Genomic DNA, 21,750 nt, shown 5'->3' on the forward strand with positions numbered 1-21,750 from the left:
AGCGGTGTTACAGATTATTATTTCAAAGCGAGGTGGGAATGGTGTCCAACATAGTTACGTTTGGATCAGTGCATGTAAAAGCAGATGTGTTGTTTGGAGTTTACTCATTGGGATCAATCTTTCGAATGATCTGTGAATCATTGATCCCACTGAGAAAATAACGTGAGGGTCATTTAAGATGAAAGTCAGGTGCTAAACTGAGAGAGTTAGGGCACTAAAGCAAAAAGCATTCATAGGAGAATTAGGCTGCTAGAGGAATGAATTTCAATCACAGAGGTTCCGAGAGGGAGGAACCTCAATAGATGGAATGACCTTTACCCAACCTCAAGTCAGCTTCTTTTGCAACTTCCTTTTTTTTTGAACCAAATATTGGCCTCCCCGTTGGAGGAGGCGATGGCCTAGTGGTATTATCACCAGGCTATTAAAACAGAAACTCAGCTAATGTTCTGGGGTCCCGGGTTCGAATCCCGACACGGCAGATGGTGGAATTTGAATTCAATAAAAAAAAACTCTGGAATTAAGAATCTACTGATAACCATGAAACCATTGTCAACTGTCGAAAAAACCCATCTGGTTCACTAATGTCCCTTAGGGAAGGAAATCTGCCATCCTTACCTGGTCTGGCCTACATGTGACTTGATCCCAACTATTTTGCTTAACCATGGCTCTTCTGAAATGCTCCCCACCAATATGGCAACAGAGCGCCTTTCACACAATCCATCCTTAGCAATGTGGTTGACTCTCAGCTGCCCTCTGCCACTCAGTAATATAGAATCATAGAATCCTTACAATGCAGAAGGAGGCCATTCAGCCCATTGAACCTGCACTGACAATCGCACCCAGACCCTATCCCCGTAACCCCACGTATTTACCCTGCTAATGCCTCTGACACTAAGCGGCAATTTAGCATGGCCAATCAACCTAACCCGCACATCTTTGGACTATGGGTGGAAACCGGAGCACCCGGAGGAAACCCACGCAAACCCGTGCCATCCATCTGCTGTGGCGGGATTCGAACCTGGGACGTTAGCTGAGCTTCTGGATTAATGATCTGACGATAATACCAGTAGGCCATCACCTCCCACTGCTGCATTTGTCCTGACGAGTGCGTGGTGAAGAGGTTCGACAACACCTCTCTCCTTTTAGCAAGAAGGGGAGGTAAGGCGAGAGAGAGAATATTGCAGCGTTAGGTGCCTGCTATCTCCTGTTGTCTATCCGCTGTTAAAAATCTATTTTGATTTGAGGCTCTTGATTATCAGCTGTTAATATTGAGGGTGTTAAAAATCTGACAAGATGAAAATGATGGCAGTGTAATAAAGATGCCACCAATGCACCTCTAAACTAATTGTGCGGCACGGACTGTCTGCGCGAAGCTACTAATCGATTTGATGCCACTGAATGTTAATGCTAATCACATAAGTGCTCTGTGAGTACCTTGCACTCGCTGGCAGCTGAGATTAATCTCAGGTAATGCAGATTGTGACCTTAGCCTCTCAGCCGGGGCGGCAGCCAGGCATTGCTTATGTAATTACACTCTGAACTGTGTAATCACCTGCCCTAATCCCCGAGGGCTCGCAATTAGCCGGGTCCCCGGCAGGCTGCACGGCCCAAGGAGTTGCAAAGCCTGCCAATTGCTTCTGCCACCGTGGACAGACTGCAGATGAGTAACACTCAATTAAACCGGCAACGGTAACTGCGAGGAGGAGGCTGGCATCGATTGCAATTAGCTGTAATCACAGGGAGAGGTCCCGCCAAGCACACAACTTAACCCTCGGCCCTTGCCGCTCACCTCTCAACATGGCCGCCCTAGTTTCCCAGCAGCCTCGAGCAAAATGCCTCAGGGGGTTCTTTTTTATTATTCATTCGTGGGACATGGGCATCGCTGGCTGGGCCAGCACTAATTGCCCATCTCTAGTTGGCCTTGTACTGAGTGGCCATTGAGTGGTAGAGGGGCAGTTGAGAGTCAACCACATTGCTGTGGCTCTGGAGTCACATGTAGGCCAGACCGGGTAAGGACGGCAGATTCCCTTCTGTAAGGGACATTGGTCCCTTCTGTAAGGGACATTGGTTTAGGAGTGGAGATAAGTTTGTAAATAAAGGAAGTCTGGTGAAGAGGCACCGGCCTCTGGGGAGTTATTTCACACAGGAACAACTCTGCTCGTTCTACTCCCCCGCCTTTAGCCCGTGACCCTGCAAATACTTTCTCTTCAGATAATTACCCAACTCTCTTTTGAAAGCCACCATTAAATCTGCCTCCGCCACACTCTCCCGGGCACTGCATTCCAGATCCAAACCACTCGCTACATAAAACAAAATGAAAAACATGTTTCCTATTTGTTAAGGGGGGAGGGTTTCACTCCTTTACCAGGAAGGCTGCACCTCCCTCCAGCCTTTAGTGAGCTCTGCGTTCTCAACAATCATTTAAAAAATATATATTTTCCTATTCAGATATGTCTGATAGGCATTGAGTTAAATCTAGAATTGTACAGTTACCAAGAGTGTCGGGAAGTGTTGGCTTACTTCCAATAAAATGTAGGCCAGAATTCTCCAACCTCGCCCGCGGCTGGGATTCTCCAGCCTCGCCCGTGGCTGGGATTCTCCAGCCTCGCCCGCAGCTGGGATTTTCCAGTCCCGCTGCAATGAATGGAGATCTGCCCGAGCGCCAAATTCTCCGTTCCCGCTGGCAGCGGCAGCGGGGCGTGCGAGACTGGAGAATTCCGGCGGTGATCTTCATGAAAATCAAAATGGATTTTAAGGGTGGAATTCACCCTTAAGAGGTCACAGGCGGTCACAGGTTGTGAGGCGGTCGATTTAAAACTGAGATGAGGAGGAACTACTTCTCGCAGAGGGTGGTGAATTTGTGGAACTCGCTGCCCCATCGCGCGGGGGAGTCTGAATCATTGAATGGTTTCAAGAAGGAGATAGACATGTTTCTAATAAAAAAGGGATGAGGGGATATGGGGAACAGGTGGGGAGGTGGATTTGAGACCAGGGAGAGGTCAGCCATGCAAGATAAGATGCAAGACTGGGCGGAGAAGTGGCAGATGGACTTCAACCCAGATAAGTGTGTGGTGGTTCATTTTGGCAGGTCGAATAGGATGAAAGAATATAATATTAAGGGTAAGACGCTTGGCAGTGTGGAAGATCAGAAGGATCTTGGGGTCCAGGTTCATAGGACGCTCAAAGTGGCGTTGCAGGTAGGGGCTGTGGTTAAGAAGGCGTATGGAATACTGGCCTTCATCAATAGAGGAATTGAGTTTAGAAATCAGGAGATAATACTGCAGCTGTATAGGACCCTGGTCAGACCCCACTTGGAGTACTGTGCCCAGTTCTGGTCGCCTTATTACAGAAAGGATGTGGAAGCCATAGAAAGGGTGCAGAGGAGATTTACAAGGATGTTGCCTGGATTAGGTGGCATGCCTTATGAGGATAGGTCGAGAGAGCTAGGTCTTTTCTCCTTGGAGAGGCGAAGGATGAGAGGTGACCTGACAGAGGTGTATAAGATGGTGAGGGGTATTGATAGAGTGGATTCTCAGAGGCTTTTACCCAGGGCTGGAATGGTTGCCACAAGAGGTCACAGGTTTAGGGTGCTGGGGAGTAGGTACAGGGGAGATGTTAGGGGTAAGTTTTTCACTCAGAGGGTGGTGGGTGCGTGGAATCGGCTGCCGGTAGTGGTGGTGGAGGCGGGTTCGATAGGGTCTTTTAAGAGACTTTTGGATAGGTTCATGGAAGTTAGTAAGATAGAGGGTTATAGGTAAGCCTAGTAGGTAGGGACATGTTCGGCGCAACTCGTGGGCCGAAGGGCCTGTTTGTGCTGTAGCTTTTCTATGTTCTATGTTCTATGATCTATGTTCTATGTTCTATGATCTGATTGAATCGCGGGACAGGCCCGAGGGGCTATATTTGCTGACTTCTGCACCTACTTCCTGTGTTGCTCTATTCCTAGGTTCCTCATGTCAGGAACTGTTCAAGCCTGCTATTCCGTTCAGTTAGACCATGACTGATCTGTACCTCAAATCCATTTACCTGCCTTTGCTCCACATTCCTTTATTCAACTAAAATTCCAGTTGCCTCAGTCGTCAGTGTTTTATCTGACTAGCATTGACAGAATTCTGAAGGGGAATCGAGTGTAAAAACAGAAGATATCTATTGCTGCGAGATTATAATTCGAGGGTTGTTTAAGCCTTCCAGAAAATACCAAATCTACTGATGTTATTTTAATATTAAATTTTGGAGGATTTAGTTTGTGATTCTGTTGAATGCTTTGTTTGAGCGCTGCCATTGGTATATTTCTCTCTCTTCACTGAAGCATAGAATCATACAGCACAGAAAGAGACCATTCGGCCCATTGTGCCTGTGCCAGGTTTATCAAATAAACTTCTTTCCCGCCCTCTTTTCCCATATTACGGTGGCACAGTGGGTTAGCACTGCTGCCTCACAGCGCCAGGGACCCCGGTTCGATTCTCGGTTTGGGTCACTGTCTGTGTGGAGTCTGCACATTCTCCTCGTGTCTGCGTGGGTTTCCTCCGGGTGCTCCGGTTTCCTCCCCCAGTTCGAAAGACGTGCTGGTTGGGTGCATTGGCCATGCTAAATTCTCCCTCAGTGTACCCGAACAGGCGCCGGAGTGTGGCGACTCGGGGATTTCCACAGTAACTTCATTGCAGTGTTAATGTAAGCCTACTTCTGACACTAATAAATACATTTAAATATTCTAACAAAATTTTCCCCTCCAAGTATTTCCATAGACTCCATGGAATCCCTACAGTGCAGAAGGAGGCCATTCGGCCCATCGGGTCTGTACCGACCACAATCGCACCCAGGCCCTATTCCCGTAACCCCATACATTTACCCTGCTAATCCCCCTGACACCAGGGTCAATTTAGCATGGCCAATCTCCCTAACCCGCACATCTTTGCAGTGTGGGAGAAAACCGGAGCACCCGGAGGAAACCCACGTAGACACAGGGAGAATGTGCAAACTCCACACAGACAGTGACCCGTGGCCAGAATTGAACCTAGATCCTTGGCGCTGTGAGGTACCAATGCTAACCACTGCGCCATCATGCCAACCAAGTTAGGGTCCCCCTTGTCCAAACCGCCAGCAAATGGGCCTCGCAGTGGCATGGACTGGGAACTTTATTACGGTATTACAGTATCCCTTCAGTTCGGAAGGAGGCCATTCAGCCCATCGAGTCTGTGTCAACCACAATCCCACCCAGGCCCTATTCCTGCAACCCCATGTATTTACCCTGCTAATCCCCTTGACACTAGGGTCAATTTAGCATGGCCAATCAACCTAACCCGCACATCTTTGAAGTGTGGGAGAAAACCGGAGCACCTGGAGGAAACCCACGCAGACACGGGGAGAATGTGCAGACTCCGCACAGACAGTGACCAAGGCCGGAATCGAACCTGGATCCCTGGCGCTGTGAGGCGGCAGTGCTAACCACTGTGCCACCCTGTCGCCAAAGATAGGGTCCCCCTTGTCCACACCGCCAGCAAGTGGGCCTCGCAGTGGCATGGACTGGGAACTTGTCAAACCAATTCCCTTTTTTTTGAAGCTCCCTCTGCCAGCCTTCCCGACGCCGCGTCCCTGATCATCAGAACTCTCTGTGAGTTAAGAAGAAATGAAAACATCTTTGGCTTCTTTTGCCAATTACCTCAAATCTATGGCCCCCCGTCCCCGCGCGCCCCCCCCCCCCCCCCCCCCCCCCTCTCTCTCCCCCCTCTCCCCCCTCTGCTGACTGACCCTCTCGGCAGTGGAAGCAGTTTGACCCTGGTTAAAGCCCCTCGTATTTTTGAACACCTCTATTTAAACCTCCCATGAACCTTCTCTGCGCTGAGGAGAATAACCCCAGTGCCTCCAGCCTCTTGACACCTCTGAAGTGCAAGTTGGAGGGCAGAATTAGTCGGGTAGAGTTGAGTCGTTGAACCCTGTGCTTGGTGCGTCTCCCCAACATGGAACCTGTTGGAAACACCCCCTTCATTTTAAACAGGATGTTTTAACGTCACATTCTCCTTCTGATGTCGTGAGAGAACGGCAATCTTTGCTTTGGAAGTGCGCTGTTTATCATCCATGTTTCCTGCAATAATTATCTAGTTTAGCAAAACATTTAAAGTGTAAATTTGTGAATAATGGGCAGCTTCTGAGGTCTGGCTGAATGTCGTTGATTTTCTTCACTTTATTCCCACTCACTCTGTTAAACCAACCCCAGACAGAAAGTCAAGCATGATTTCTATTCATTTCTATTAGTATCACAAGTAGGCTTACATTAACACTGCAATGAAGTTACTGTGAAAATCCCCTCGTCACCACACTCCGGCGCCTGTCCGGGTACACTGAGGGAGAATTTAGCACGGCCAGTGCACCCTAACCAGCACGTCTTTCGGGCTGTGGGAGGAAACTGGAGGAAACCCACCCAGACACGGAGAGAATTTTTCTTTTTATTCATTCATGGGACATGGGCGTCGCTGGCTGGCCAGCATTTATTGCCCATCCCTAGTTGTCCGAGGGCAGTTGAGAGTCAACCACATTGCTGTGGCTCTGGAGTCACATGTAGGCCAGTCTGGGTCAGGATGGCAGATTTCCTTCCCTAAAGGATATCAGTGAACCAGATCGGTTTTTCTGACAATAATTTCATGGTCACCAGTAGATTCTTAATTCCAGATATTTTTTATTGAATTCAAATTACACCATCTGCCGTGGCGGGATTCGAACCCGGGTCCCCAGAACATTAGTTGAGTTTCTGGATTAATAATCTAGCGATAATACCACTAGGCCATCGCCTCCCCTGTGTTACTGTGAAAATCCCTGTCCGGGTACACTGAGGGAGAATTTAGCACGGCCAATGCACCTAACCAGCACATCTTTCGGACCATGGGAGGAAACCAGAGCACCCGGAGGAAACACACGCAGACACAGGGAGAATGACTACACACAGACAGTGACCCAATGTTGGAATCGATCCCTGGCCCTGGCGCTGTGAGGCAGCAGTGCTAACCACTGTGCCGCCCAATTAATTAGATAAGGGCTGGTTTTGTACCTTAATTCCATTTGCCTCACTTGGTTCAGCGACCCTTGACACCCTTGCCTAACAAAAGCAATCAATCTCACCTTTGAAACTTTCAATCGACCCCCTCAACCAGCCTTGACAACTTTATTTCAAGGTGTGGGGAGGAGGGGGCGGGGAAGTGAGTTCCTGATTTTTACTACCCTTTGGGTGAAATCATTGCTACCTGAGATCCCCCCCCTGAACAGTTTTGCTCTCGTTTTGAGGTTATGCTTTCTTATCCTGGACTTTTCAAAAGAGGAAGTAGGTTTTCTTGATGGGTCCCAACTGGAAACTCCCTTTCAGATTTTTTTTTAAGATGACATTTGATGTGATACTTGTGCTGGGAAGTGAAGAGGTTCCTCAGAGTGCCCTAGAGCTCCAACACATCAGTGATTCATTTTCTGGACAATTCTTTCAAGTACGCTCACCTGGGACATTTGACCGTGTAACTGCTGCCACCTGCTCCTTCTTTCAATAACTGGAGATGCTATTAATCTGCAAGAATCTATAGCCTTCTGGGAAAGAGTGGGATAGATATTTCACAGACCCAGCACAAACCCGAATGATGTTCTTCTATTCTATCTGATTCTAAAAACTTTAACTTTATTTATTAGTGTCACAAGTAGGCTAACATTCACACTACAATCAAGTTACTGTGAAAAATCCCCGAATTGCCACACTCCCTCCCACGCCTGTTCAGGTACACTGAGGGAGAATTTAGCATGGCCAATGCACCTAACCAACACGTCTTTGGAATCTGCTGATTACCATGGCTAATCCCCCTAACCTGCACATCTTTGGACACTAAGGGGCAATTTAGCATGGCCAATCCACCTAACCTGCACATCTTTGGACACTAAGAGGCAATTTAGCATGACCAATCCACCTAACCCGCGCATCTTTGGACACTAAGGGGCAATTTAGCATGGCTAATCCACTTAACCTGCACATCTTTGGACACTAAGGGGCAATTTAGCATGGCTAATCCACTTAACCTGCACATCTTTGGACACTAAGGGGCAATTTAGCATGGCCAATCTACCTAACCTGCGCATCTTTGGACACTAAGGGGCAATTTAGCATGGCCAATCCATCTAACCTGCGCATCTTTGGACACTAAGGGGCAATTTAGCATGGCCAATCCACCCTAACCTGCATGTCTTTTGGACTGTGGGAGGAAACTGGAGCACCCTGAGGAAACCCATACAGACACGGGGAGAACGTGCAGACTCCACACAGACAGTGATCCAAGCCAGGAATCGAACCCAGGTCCCTGGCGCTGTGAGGCAACAGTGCTAACCCACTGTGCCACCGTGCCACCCTCGAGCCCGTTCAAGAGTATATTGGTTTTTAGTTTGTGTTCACACCCGAGACTTCAGCACCAAAATCTGGCCTGACATTTCAGTGCAGTGCTGAGGGCGTGCTGCACAGTTGGAGGTGTTGTCTTTTGGAGGAGGCATTTAAACCAAGGCCCCATTTGCCTGCCCGATTGGATGTAAAAGATGCCACCATTTGGAAGAAGAGCAGGGGAGTTCTCCTCGTTGTCCTGGCCAATATTTACCCCTCAATCAACATCACAAAGAAAGAAGATGATCTGCTCATTATCACATTGCTGTTTGTGGGAGCTTGCTGTGCATAAATTGGCTGCTGCCTTTCTACGTTACCGCTGTGCCACACTTCAAAAATACTTCATTTGTTGTGTATGGGAAAGGCGCTATATAAATACCAGTACATCTTTCTTTACTCTGGAATAATCACTCAAAATGAAATTGCAACCTCCACACCAACACCTACTTATCTAACCACCCACCCTGACTAGCTGTTTAACTGAAGGGTGGCACGGTGGCACAGTGGTTAGCACTGCTGCCTCACAGCGCCATGGACCCGGGTTCAATTCCAGCCTCGGGTCACTGTCAGTGTGGAGTCTGCATGTTCTCCCCGTATCTGCGTGGGTTTCCTCCGGGTGCTCCGGTTTCTTCCCACAGTCCAAAGATTTTAAGTTTATTTATTAGTGTCACAAGTAGGCTTACATTAACACTGCAATGAAGCGACTATGAAAATCCGCTAATCACCCCACATTCCGGCGCCTGTTCGGGTACACTGAGGGAGAATTTAACACCTAACCAGCACGTCTTTCAGACTGTGGGAGGAAACCGGAGCACCCGCAGGAAACCCACGCAGACACGGGAGAACGTGCAGACTCCACACAGACAGTGACCCAAGCCAGGAATCAAACCTGGGTCCCTGGCGCTGTGAGGCAGCAGTGCCAACCACTGTGCCAGCCTGCTGCCCTTCAGTTAAGCAGTGGTGGATAGATAGAGAACTAGATGCTAGTACAGAGGTAGAAATTCTCATTTTCTGTTATGATTCCAGAGTAAAAAAAGATGTGTTTGTATTTATATTTGCCCCTTCGTATCCCAAGATATGTCGGTTAGGGGGATTAGTGGGGTCAATACAGGGGGTTACGGGGATAGGGCCTGAGTGGGATTGCTGTCGGAGAGTCGGTACAGACTCGATGGGCCGCATGGCCTCCTTCTGCGCTGTTGTGATTCTATGAGTCTACTCTGATCCTATTCCCTGCATTTTCCCCATCTCCTTTCACAGAAAAGAGAATCAGAAATTAATTCTACGCGGCCCTAAGCACCAGGGACTCTTACTTCTGCAGTACATTGTCATCTGCCAATCTAAGCTACAAAGGTGGTCTCTCTGCACTTTGACAGTCGATCCTTGCTAGGTGTTGGGTTGACACCAGTGTGCACATTTTCCACTTGATAGCTAACTAACCACACAGAATAACTGTCTCTCCAGTTGTGGCATCTTGCGAGCTATAAAAGTGATGAGAAGGCAGCAGCTGTGCATGTTGAGAATACTGCCTTAGTTAGTTGGCGTTTCAGCCAACCCATTGTGCTTGTTGAAAGGTCCTAGCTAATGACAGTTATTGAGATTGGCTTGCAGTTCATTTGATCTCATTTTTAAGTGCTGAATTTTTTTGGTTGACATATTTTCCCTCATTACCTCTCCCCGAGTCTATGTATCGGGAGGGCCGCATGTTTTATTCAGTGTATCTCTCCACATGCACACTGTGTGTCACTGACCCCCTCGGTCAGTGCCGCTCACTCACTCCTTTGAGCCATTAGAAACTTCTTTATATTCCAACTCTTTCCCCTGCAGCAACCCCCCCAACCCTCACCCCACCACACACACGGACACACACACACTGGGACACACATACACACACACACACACACGCACTCACACGGACACACACATATACACACAGAGACAGACACACAGAAATACACACACACAGAAACACACACACACACACAAACATAAACACACGCACACATACATAAGCACAGAGACAGACACACAGAAACACACACACAAGCATAAACACACACACACACGCACAGAGACACAGAAACACACGCATGCACACACACACATGCACCCAGCACACACACATACAAACCCACACGGACACACACACAGACACACACACAGACATATACACACAGACACACACACACACACAGGCACACACACAGACACAAACATGCACATTGCACACACGCATGCGCACACACACTCCACCTCTCCAAAATATTGTGATTGCTGGGACTTTAATGTTTCTATAACCTGCCGCAGCTTTATCTTCAACACTTAGTCCTTCCTATGTGATGCTAGTCAATATGAGGCTGCAGGGAATAGACCAATGAGGGACAGCTTTATTTTGTAAATTGAGTTTGTGTCTTTATATGCCCTGTTTGTGAACAGAACTCCCACTCATCTGACGAAGGAGCAGCACTCCGAAAGCTTGTGCTACCAAATAAACCTGTTGGACTTTAACCTGGTGTTGTGAGACTTCCTACTGTGCCCACCCCAGTCCAACGCCGACATCTCCACATCATGGGAGAATTACCCCAGTCTAACCACACACTCGCCTATAAGTTGTATCTGACTGGACCCTGCTCCCAGTCCCATTGCTTTCTCTCTCTCTCGCTCTCTCGCTCTCCCTCTCTCTCTCTCTTTAGCTCCCTCTCTCCCCATCCTCACTGCCAATCTGATTCACTCAGGCAAACCTGCTCTGACATTTCGTTCTCAGACGTAACAAGCACGTCAATCCCATTCTCCCAGGGAGATGGGAGATGGCCCTTTTCTGGGCCTTTCCCACGGCTATTCTTGGAAGCTGTGTTGAAATTGGGAGTTGAGTGTGTATGGCATCCTCCTAAAGGGTCATTAACCCTGGCTAAGTGGTGGCACACTCACCTCTCAGTCCGGAGGTCAGAGTAGATTGCAAAGTCCATTCCGTAGACCTGAGGGTATAATCCAGAATGAATGACACTTCACTGCGGTATTGAGGGAACATTAAGCTGTCAGGTGAGATGTTAAACTGAGGTCCTGTCGGCTCTCTCAGCTGGCTGCAGAAGCTTCCAAGGTTCTCTCTGTAGGAAGAAACCCAACTGGACTCGCCACATAAACACAGTGGCTACAAGAGCAGGTCAGAGGCTAGGAATACTGCAGCGGGTAACTCACCTCCTGACTCCCCAGAGCCTGTCCACCATCTACAAGGTACAAGTCAGGAGTGAGATGGAATACTCCCCACTTGCCTGGATGGGTGCAGCTCCAACAAGAAGCTTGACACCATCCAGGACAAAGCAGCCCACTTGATTGGCACCACATCTACAAACATTCACTCCCTCCACCACCGACGCTCGGTAGCAGCACTGTGTACCATCTACAAGATGCATAGAAAATCATAGAAACCCTACAGTGCAGAAAGAGGCCATTCGGCCCATCGAGTCTGCACCGACCACAATCCCACCCAAGTCCTACCCCCATATCCCTACATATTTATCCACTAATCCCTCTAACGTACGCATCTCAGGACACTAAGGGCAATTTTAGCATGGCCAATCAACCTAACCCGCCCATCTTTGGACTGTGGGAGGAAACCGGAGCACCCGGAGGAAACCCACGCAGACACTAGGAGAATGTGCAAACTCCACACAGACAGTGACCCAAGCCGGGAATCGAACCCAGGTTCCTGGAGCTGTGAAGCAGCAGTGCTAACCACTGTGCTACCGTGCCATGCACTGCAGCAATTCACCAAAGATCCTTAGACACCACCTTCCAAACCCATAACCACTTCCATCTAGAAGGACAAGGGCAGCAGATACATGGGAACATCACCACCTGCAAGTTCCCCTCCAAGCCACTCACCATCCTGACTTGGAAATATATCGCCGTTCCTTCGCAGTCGCTGGGTTAAAATCCTGGAATTCCCTCCCTAACGGCATTGTGGGTCAACCCACAGCACATGGACAGCGGCGATTCAAGATGGCAGCTCACCACCACCTTCTCAAGGGGCAACTAGGGATGGGCAATAAATGCTGGCCGAGCCAGCGACGCCCATGTCCCACGAATGAATAAAAAAAAGAACAGGAGGGTTCCTGTCCCTGGGCCACCATTAATCTCTTAAACAACGTCATCAAAACAGAATAACTGATCAGTTATCTTGCTGCTGTTTGTGGGAGCTTGCTCTGCACTATTTAGCTGCTGAGATTGTCAATGTTCATTAGCTTTGAAATGCTTTGGAAATTTCTGAGCACAATAAAATCTCTCTAGAATCATAGAATCCCCACACTGCATAAGACCCATCGAGTCTGCACCAACTCACTAACAGAGTATCTTATCCAGGCTCTCTCCCCTGCTCTATCCCCATAACCCCACACATTTCCCATGGCTAATCCATCTAAACTACACATCTTTTTTTAAAGTTTAATGTTTATTTATTAGTGTCATAAATAGACTCACATTAACACTGCAATGAAGTTATTGTGAAAATCCCCTAGCCACCACACTGCGGCGCCTGTTCGGGTACACTGAGGGAGAATTTAGCATGGCCAATGCACCTAACCAGCACGTCTTTCGGACTGTGGGAGGAAACCGGAGCATGCAGAGGAAACCCATGCAGACATGGGGAGAACGTGCAGACTCCGCACAGACAGTGACCCAAGGCTGCGAATCGAACCCGGGTCCCTGGCGCTATGAGGCAGCAGTGCTTACCACTGCACCACCGTACTGGCCCATAGAAACGCCCTATTTTCAATAATAAATGCCACAGACCTTCATACGTTAACCGAAACGGGGAGATGGCAGCTCAGTTTCAAGTCATCTCGGAAAGATGGTACCTCTGCCAGTGCAGCAATTTGTCAGCACCCATGAAGAGTAGCCCAAGATCATAGAATCCCTATAGTGCAGAAAGAGGCCATTTGGCCCATCGCGTCTGCACTGACAACAATCCCATCCAGGCCCTATTCCCGTAACCCCACGTAATTACCGTGCTAATCCACCCGACACTAGGGTCAATTTTGCATGGCCAATCAACCTAACCTGCACATCTTTGGACTGTGGGAGGAAACCGGAGCACCCGGAGGAAACCCATGCAGACACGGGGAGAACGTGCAAACTCCACACAGACAGTGAGCCGAGGCCAGAATCGAACCCGGGTCCCTGGCGCTGTGAGGCAGCAGTGCTAACCAGTGTGCCACCGCGCCGCCCGTGCTTCAGGCTGCTGATGGTATCTCCACTAGCTGTCGCTACCTTGTGTACAGCCACACAGGGGGAGGCAGTAGCACAGTGGAATTATCACTGGACTCGCAATCCAGAGACCCAGAGTGATGCTCTGGGGACCCGGGTTCGAATCCCACCATGACAGATGGTGAAATTTGAATTTAGTAAAAATCTGGAATTAAGAATCTACTAATGACCATGAAACCATCCCCGCACGTATTTACCCTGCTAATTCCCAGGACAATAAGGGGCAAGTTAGCATGGCCAATCCACCTAACCCACACATCTTTGATCCGGGTGAGAGGAAAACAGAGCTCCCGGTGGAAACCCACCCAGACACGGGGAGAATGTGCAGACTTTGCACAGACAACCACCCAAGGACGCAAATGAACCCAGGTCCCTGGCGCTGTGAGGCAGCAGTGCTAACCACTGTGCCGCCCTCAGGTGCTAGTGCTGTCGCTGCCCACCAAGCCGAGGTGGCAAAGGGCGCGCTTGAAATTTAAGAGCACCTGAGCCCGCAATCTCGAGAGATAAGGCGGAAATCTCACAAGTGCGAATGCGAACATGTTGGCAGGTCCGTTCGAACACAGATACCGCTGATTGCGTGATGTGATGGTTAATGGCTCTCGCCACTGGAACTGCTACACCAGGTGCTTTGATAGAAGCTGAAAGCATTGCAAAGTGGTCGAATTGATCCCTCCACTTTCACTTCCATGCCTGGTATATTCGTAATGAGCTACGATACTTACATTATGGATTTTCCTCTGCCTTGCAAACACAAAGGCTAGAGAAAGAAAAAAAATACATCCACTTGTAGTGTTTTTTTTTGCAAAGCGGTACATCTCAACTATTTATTAGTGGGTGCCAACGTAACGCCTTTTTTATTCGACTGACAAATAACGGGGGGGGGAGGTCTCGCCACCTGGGGTTTGTGCTTTGGGTATTTAAAGAGTTTTCTCCCCCCCCCCCCCCCCGCCTCGCTCCGCAGTGGGAGTCACAGACTAACGCTGGGCAGCGGATCTCAAAGGCCTCGATCAATAAGCCGGTGCCTCATCGCTCATTCTGTGAGCCTCGAGAGTTCTGCTCTTTCAGGGAGGGCACAGCAGAGTCTGGTTCCAATGGATTGTTCTTGCTCAAGTCCTTTCTGCCTGATGTAGGTCTGCGCTCTCAAGGGGGTGAATGTCTTCTTGCCCTGATCTTCATCTTCTTCCCATGGTTCCAGTCAGGTCCTCTCTGCTGAGGAGTGACCATTGTAAACCTTCCCCCCCACTCAATGGCTCTGCATCTTATTAAGTTCATTGCCTTGTTCCAATGGTCTTTGAACTCATTTCTTTAATTTGTTCGTCCTGTCCTTGGGCCACAGTGTCCATGGACATAGAATCATAGATCGTAGAATCCCTACAGTACAGAAGGAGGCCATTTGGCCCATCGGGCCTGCACCGACTGCAATCGCACCCAGGCCCTATTCCCATAACCCCACGTATCCACCCCGCTAATCCCCCTGACACTGAAGGGCAATTTAGCATGGCCAATCCACCTAACCTGGCCGTCTTTGGACTGTGGGAGGAAACTGGAGCAGCCGGAGGAAACAAACGCAGACACAGGGAGAATGTGCAAACTCCACACAGACAGTGACCCGAGACCGGAATTGAACCCGGGTCCTTGGCGCTGTGAGGCAGCGGTGCCAACCACTGTGCCACCGTGTTGCCCGTGCTTCAGGCTGCTGACGGTATCTCCACTAGCTGTCGCTACCTTATGTACAGCCACACAGGAGAGGCAGTAGCACAGTTGTATTGTCACTGGACTAGCGGACCCAGGGTAATGCTCTGCAGACCTGGGTTTGAATCCCACCACGGCAGATGGTGAAATTTGAATATAGGAAAAATCAGGAATTAAGTATCTCCTGATGACCATGAAACCATTGTCGATTGTCGTAAAAACCCATCTGGTTCACTAATGCCCTTTAGGGAAGGAAATCTGCTGTCCTTACCCAGTCTGGCCTACATGTGACTCCAGAGCCACAGCAACGTGGTTGACTCTTAACTGCCCTCTGAGGGCAACGAGGGATGGGCAATAAATGCCCAGCCAGTGACGCCCATGTCCCGCAAAAAAAAAGAAACACTTCCAATGGACAATGAGATGCAACCATTTGCTTTGCTCCCCCATCTTTCCTTCCAATCTTACAATCATCCCTGTTTTAAGACCCATCTAATTCTGGTTTTTAAAGATAATTCTGATTCTCAATTTTCCTCTCTTCACGATGAATCTTATTAACGATTCGCTTTAACATGGGATCCACAGGGTCAAGTATGACTGACGCCTGCTACTAAGCCCAATTTAAGGACCAGCACTGGGGCACAAAGTCTCCCTCTTCTGGCTGGATGTCTGCTTTGCGCTGTTCCTATTTTAATCTGTGTTGTATTCGGGGTAAAATATTTTATTCTCCTCACACACCTTTCATGAAGTAGGCAATAGCCCTCCAGCACTTTTCCCAAATGGCCATTCTTAGAATCCCAGCAGTGCAGAAGTGGCCATTCGGCCCATCAGGTCTGCACCGACTCCCTGACGGAGCATCCCACCCAGGCCCTTTCCCTGTAATCCCACACATTAACCATGGTTAAAGCCATCAAACCTACACATCTTTGGACACTAAGGGGCAATTTAGCATGGCCAATCCACTTAACCTACACATCTTTGGACACTAAGGGGCAATTTGACACGGCCAATCCACCTAACCTACACATCTTTGGACACTAAGGGGCAACTTAGCATGGCCAATCCACCTAACCTACACATCTTTGGACACTAAGGGGCAACTTAGCATGGCCAATCCACCTAACCTACACATCTTTGGACACTAAGGGGCAACTTAGCATGGCCAATCCACCTAACCTGCAGATCTTTGGACACTAAGGGGCAACTTAGCATGGCCAATCCACCTAACCTGCACATCTTTGGACACTAAGGGGCAACTTAGCATGGCCAATCCACCTAACCTACACATCTTTGGACACTAAGGGGCAACTTAGCATGGCCAATCCACCTAACCTGCAGATCTTTGGAAACCGGGAGAACCCGGAGGAAACCCACGCAGACACGGGGAGAACGTGCAAACCCCGTGCAGACAGTGACCCGAGGCCGGAATTGAACCCGGGTCCCTGGCGCTGTGAGGCAGCAGTGCTAACCACTGTGCCACCGTGCCTCCCAGTGTTTGTGTGTTGGCTGAGCAGGGAGGGTTGGTAAACTGTGTTTGGAGGATATCGCGGCTGATTCCAATCCTGTTCTCAACTGTCGCTCACACACGTTAATTAGGGCCTGGGTTGTGTAACAGTCAGGAACAAGAACAGAAGAGCTAGGTGCAGGAGTAGGCCATCTGGCCCCTCGCGCCTGCACCGCAGGAAGGGTCAGGCTGCTATTGTTCCACACACTGTCTGAGAGCAGCTGCCTGCCTGAGAACACCAGACTACAGGTTTACCAAGCCTCAGTGTATTCCTCTACAGTGATGAGACCAGGACAGCGCACGTGAGGCAGGAGGAAGTGACTGAGCAGCTTCTGCCTTCTCTGTCTCAGGCGTATCCTCGGCAGTGACAAGGTCACTAACTCCGAGGTCCTGGAGCGTGCTAATTCCATCAGCAAACACTCCTCACCAAGCCAATGGTACCAGTTTAGACAGCACCTCGGGAGAGAAAGAGAGGCAGGGGGGTGACATTTCAGGCTGATGACCCTTCATAGCAACTAGAAATTGTTGGAGGTTAATTACTGTTAAGCAAGTACAGAGCTGGGAAGGGGAGGGGGTGGCGGGGGCTGGGGGGGGGGGGGGTGAGGGGTGAAGTGAGTGGGAGAGGGGGGAGTGCGATGGGGTGAAGATGGAAGCAATACAGGTCAGTACAGGAAAGGGAGCAGGAGTGACTGAGTGATAAAAGGGAAGATGGTGCAAGACAAAAAATGTAGTGGGACAAATAAATCACAGAATCCCTGCAGTTTAGAAGGGCCATTCGGCCCATCGAGTCTGCACCGTCTCTGATAGACTATCTCACCCAGGCTCTTTCCCTCACCCTCAGCCGCAACCCCACACACTTAACCATGGCTAATCCCCCTAACCTACACATCTTGGCACTACAATTAACTGAGCAGGCAGAGTTATAAAGAACATTGCTGTCTTACTAGAATCGCAGAATCCCTACAGTGCAGAAGGAGGCCATTCGGCCCATCGAGTCTGCGCCGACGACAATCCCACCCAGGCCCTATCCCCGTAACCCCATCTCTTTACATTGCTAATCCCCCTGTCATTAGGGGGCATTTTACCAGGGCCAATTCACCTAACCTCCGCATCTTTGACTATGGGAGGAAACCGGAGCACCCGGAGGAAACCCACGCAGACACGGGGGAGAACGTGCAGACTCCACACAGACAGTCACCCAAAGCTGGGAATTGAACCCGGGTCCCTGGCACTGTGAAGCAGCAGTGCTAACCGCTGTGCCAACCATGCCTGCCCAAAGAAGCAAAAGACGGGTGGTGTAAACAGTTGGGCATGTGGAAGGGGAGTGAGATAATTTGGGAAAGGGGAGAAGGGGGGGGGTGAAAGATGGGTTGACTCTGGGTGTTTGAAATGGAAGCACTACCCTCACCCCCAGCGACCATTCCTCCATGATCAGTGTCTGCAAGCCCAGGGAATGGGAGCAATGGTGAAAGATTTTCAAATCATTAAACATGATGGCTCAGCTGTCGAGTGCGTCATTTTAATACCACAGCTTCCATTTCTCTGAATCGGGGAAACGCTAGGACTAGGGGGAGAAAGAATGTCTGCAGTGGTTTGAACGGCACCTTCCATGAAAGAGTGGTTGTATTTTTCACCGATGCATGCTGTTGTCGAGCTAACAGTTGTTAAGGGTTTGGGTTAGAAGAAGGTTGCAGGCTATTTTAAATATTGATAACACAGGAGTCTTTTCCCTGCGGAGTGTGTGCGAGGAAACTGCACACCTGCTGCTTAGACAGAAGTTATTAATAATTGAACACATTGCACAGAACCTCCAAAAAATATCAGGGTCTTTCAGAATCTGAGAGCTTCTGGCAAACTGCAAACTGCAAGCAATGAAGGGTGTGCATTTTCAATGACTGGGCTCCCTAGTACTTTCCTTCCCCCGCCCCACCATATAAATCTCCTCTCCTATCCTGTTGTTTTAAGACATTGATGTCTTTTTTCAGCCGGATGGTTCCACGTGTGCTGGTGGACGGCACGGTGGCACAGTGGTTAGCATAATTAAGGACCCCACGCACCCCGGACATTCTCTCTTCCACCTTCTTCCTTTGGGAGAAAGATCCAAAAGTCTGAGGTCACGTACCAACCGACTCAAGAACAGCTTCTTCCCTGCTGCTGCCAGACTTTTGAATGGACCTACCTCGCATTAAGTTGACCTTTCTCTACACCCTAGCTATGACTCGCACACTACATTCTCCACTCTCCCCTTTCCTTCTCTATGAATGGTATGCTTTGTCTGTATAGCGCGCAAGAAACAATACTTTTCACTGTATGTTAATACATGTGATAATAATAAATCAAATCAAATCAAATCAACTGCTGCCTCACAGCGCCAGGGACCTGGGTTCGATTCCCAGTTGGATCACTGTCTGTGCGGAGTCTGCACGTTCTCCCCATGTCTGCATGGGTTTCCTCCGGGTGCTCCGGTTTCCTCCCACAGTCTGAAAGACGTGCTAGTTAGGAGTATTGGCCGTGCTAAATTCTCCCTCAGTGTACCCGAACAGACGCCCGAGTAGGGGATTTTCACAGTAACTTCATTGCAGTGTTAATGTACAGTAAGAAGTCTGACAACACCAGGTTAAAGTCCAACAGGTTTATTTGGAATCACGAGCTTTCAAGAGCGCTGCTCCTTCATCAGGTGAGTGGCGATGAGTAACTCTTTGGAAGCTCGTGATTCCAAATAAAGCTGTTGGACTTTAACCTGGTGTTGTGAGGCTTCTCACTGTGCCCACCCCAGTCCAACACCGGCATCTCCACCTCAGTGGTAACGTAAGCCTACTTGTGACACTAATAAAATAAATCTTTTAGCCCAATCGCCAGCCAAGCCGCAATTCACCAGTCATTTCTAAAGAATGGTGACGGGGTATGTGGTCATGCATAGTTGAGTGCACGCTTGGTGGCTACGTAAATTCACATCAAGCCCAGGTCCATAAGACCCGAAGATATAGGGGCAGAATTAGGCCATTCGGCCCATCGAGTCTGCTCCACCATTCGAGCATGGTTGATTTGGTTCTCATCCCCATTCTACTGCCTTCTCCCCGTAACCCTTGATCCCCTTATTGAGCAAGGTCAACTGGTAAAGAACAGTCCTCTTGGCTGGTTTTCTTCCCTCCCTAGTCTGAGATTCCTGTCAGAGATCAGTTTAGACTGGGAGGACTAACCTTTGTACCTGTCTAGCCAGGTGTTTGCTCACCTGATTATCGTGGTTGTCACCTACAATTTGCAAGTTGGCGAAGCGGCCATTTTTGATGAGCAGGCATGGGTGACACAGTGAACCACAGCTCTGATTGGATAGTGTGGCAGCAATTGGGGCAAATGTGTGTGTCACTGAACTTCTCAATGCTGAACAAAGGAAGGTTTAATAAAGAACCTCCTTGGAGCAGAGATTGGAAGATATATTTAAAGGTGAAAAGCTAGAAGGGGCAGTTCTTTCTTTATTCATTCCTGAGACATGGGCGTCGCTGGCTGGGCCAGCATTTATTGCCCATCCCTAGTTGCCCTCGGAGGGCAGTTGAGAGTCAACCACATTGCTGTGGCTCTGGAGTCACATGTAGGCCAGACCAGCTAAGGATGGCAGATTTCCTTCCCTAAAGGGACATTAGTGTGCTCCCGTTCCAGGGGCACATAGAGCACACTAGAATGATAGGGAGTGGGGTAGCTTGACCTTGGTCTCGGAAAAGGTTCGGCACAACATCGTGGGCCGAAGGGCCTGTACTGTGCTGTACTGTTCTATGTTCTATGTAGTGAACCAGATGGATTTTTCCGACAACCGACAATGGTTTCATGGTCATCAGTAGATTCTTAATTCCAGATATTTTTTTTAATTGAATTCTAAAGGAGAGGAGGAGAAGGAAAAGAAGAGCGAATAGGCACCCTAGGAGAATGAGACCAATGCACTATTAACCCCAATGATTACCTGGGCTCCACATACCTTACTTGGGACTTTTTCTATTCATTTGTGAGACATGGGCATTGCTGGTGGGCCAGCACTTATTGCCCATCTCTAGTTGCCCTTGGAGGGCAGTTGAGAGTCAACCACATTGCTGTGGCTCAGGAGTCCAATGTAGGCCAGACCGGGTAAGGACGGCAGATTTCCTTCCCTAAAGGAACATTAGTGAACCAGGTGGGTTTTTTCCAACAATCGGCAATGGTTTCATGGTCATCAGTAGATTTTTTATTCCCAGATATTTTCTATTGAATTCAAATTGCACCATCTGCCGTGGTGGGATTCGAACCCGGGTCCCCAGAACATTAACCGAGTTTCTGGATTAATAGTCTCGCGATAATACCACCAGGCCATCGCCTCCCCCCCAGTTATCAGTGCAAATATCACAGCATTTTCAAAGCTTCAATTACTAGGGGGCACAGGTTTAAGGTGCGAGGAGCAAGGTTTAAAGGAGATGTACGAGGCAAGTTTTTTACACAGAGGTTAGTGAAGACATTGTAGTGTTGGAAAGAGAGCGAGCAAAGACGAAATCCATGTGGCTAGAGTTGAGAAGAAAAAAGATGAGTTTAAAGTTTATTTATTTATTAGTCACAAGTAGGCTTCCATTAACACTGCAATGGAGTTATTGTGAAAATCTCCTAGTCACCACACTCCGGCGCCTGTTCGGGTACACAGGGAGAATTTAGCATGGCCAATGCAGCTAATCAGCACTGCTTTTGGACTGTGGGAGGAAACCGGAGCTCCCAGAGGAAACCCACGCAGACATGGGGAGAACGTGCAGACTCCACACAGACAATAATCCAAGCTAGAATGTAACCCGGGTCCCTGGCACTGAGGCAGCAGTGCTAACCACTGTGCCTCCGTGCCACCCAGATTGATTGAGCTACTGAGGGTATTATGTAAGCCTCCAAATAG

General features: G+C 49.0%; 1 protein-coding gene across 7 annotated transcripts in view; it reads left to right on the forward strand.

Annotated features, from left to right (window-relative positions):
* Positions 1-21,750, forward strand: part of samd11 (sterile alpha motif domain containing 11) — a 328,960-nt gene that overhangs the window by 264,453 nt on the left and 42,757 nt on the right. The window lies entirely within an intron of this gene.

The sequence above is a fragment of the Mustelus asterias genome, chromosome 22, assembly GCF_964213995.1.
Source record: "Mustelus asterias chromosome 22, sMusAst1.hap1.1, whole genome shotgun sequence".
Taxonomy (NCBI): Eukaryota; Metazoa; Chordata; class Chondrichthyes; order Carcharhiniformes; family Triakidae; genus Mustelus; species Mustelus asterias.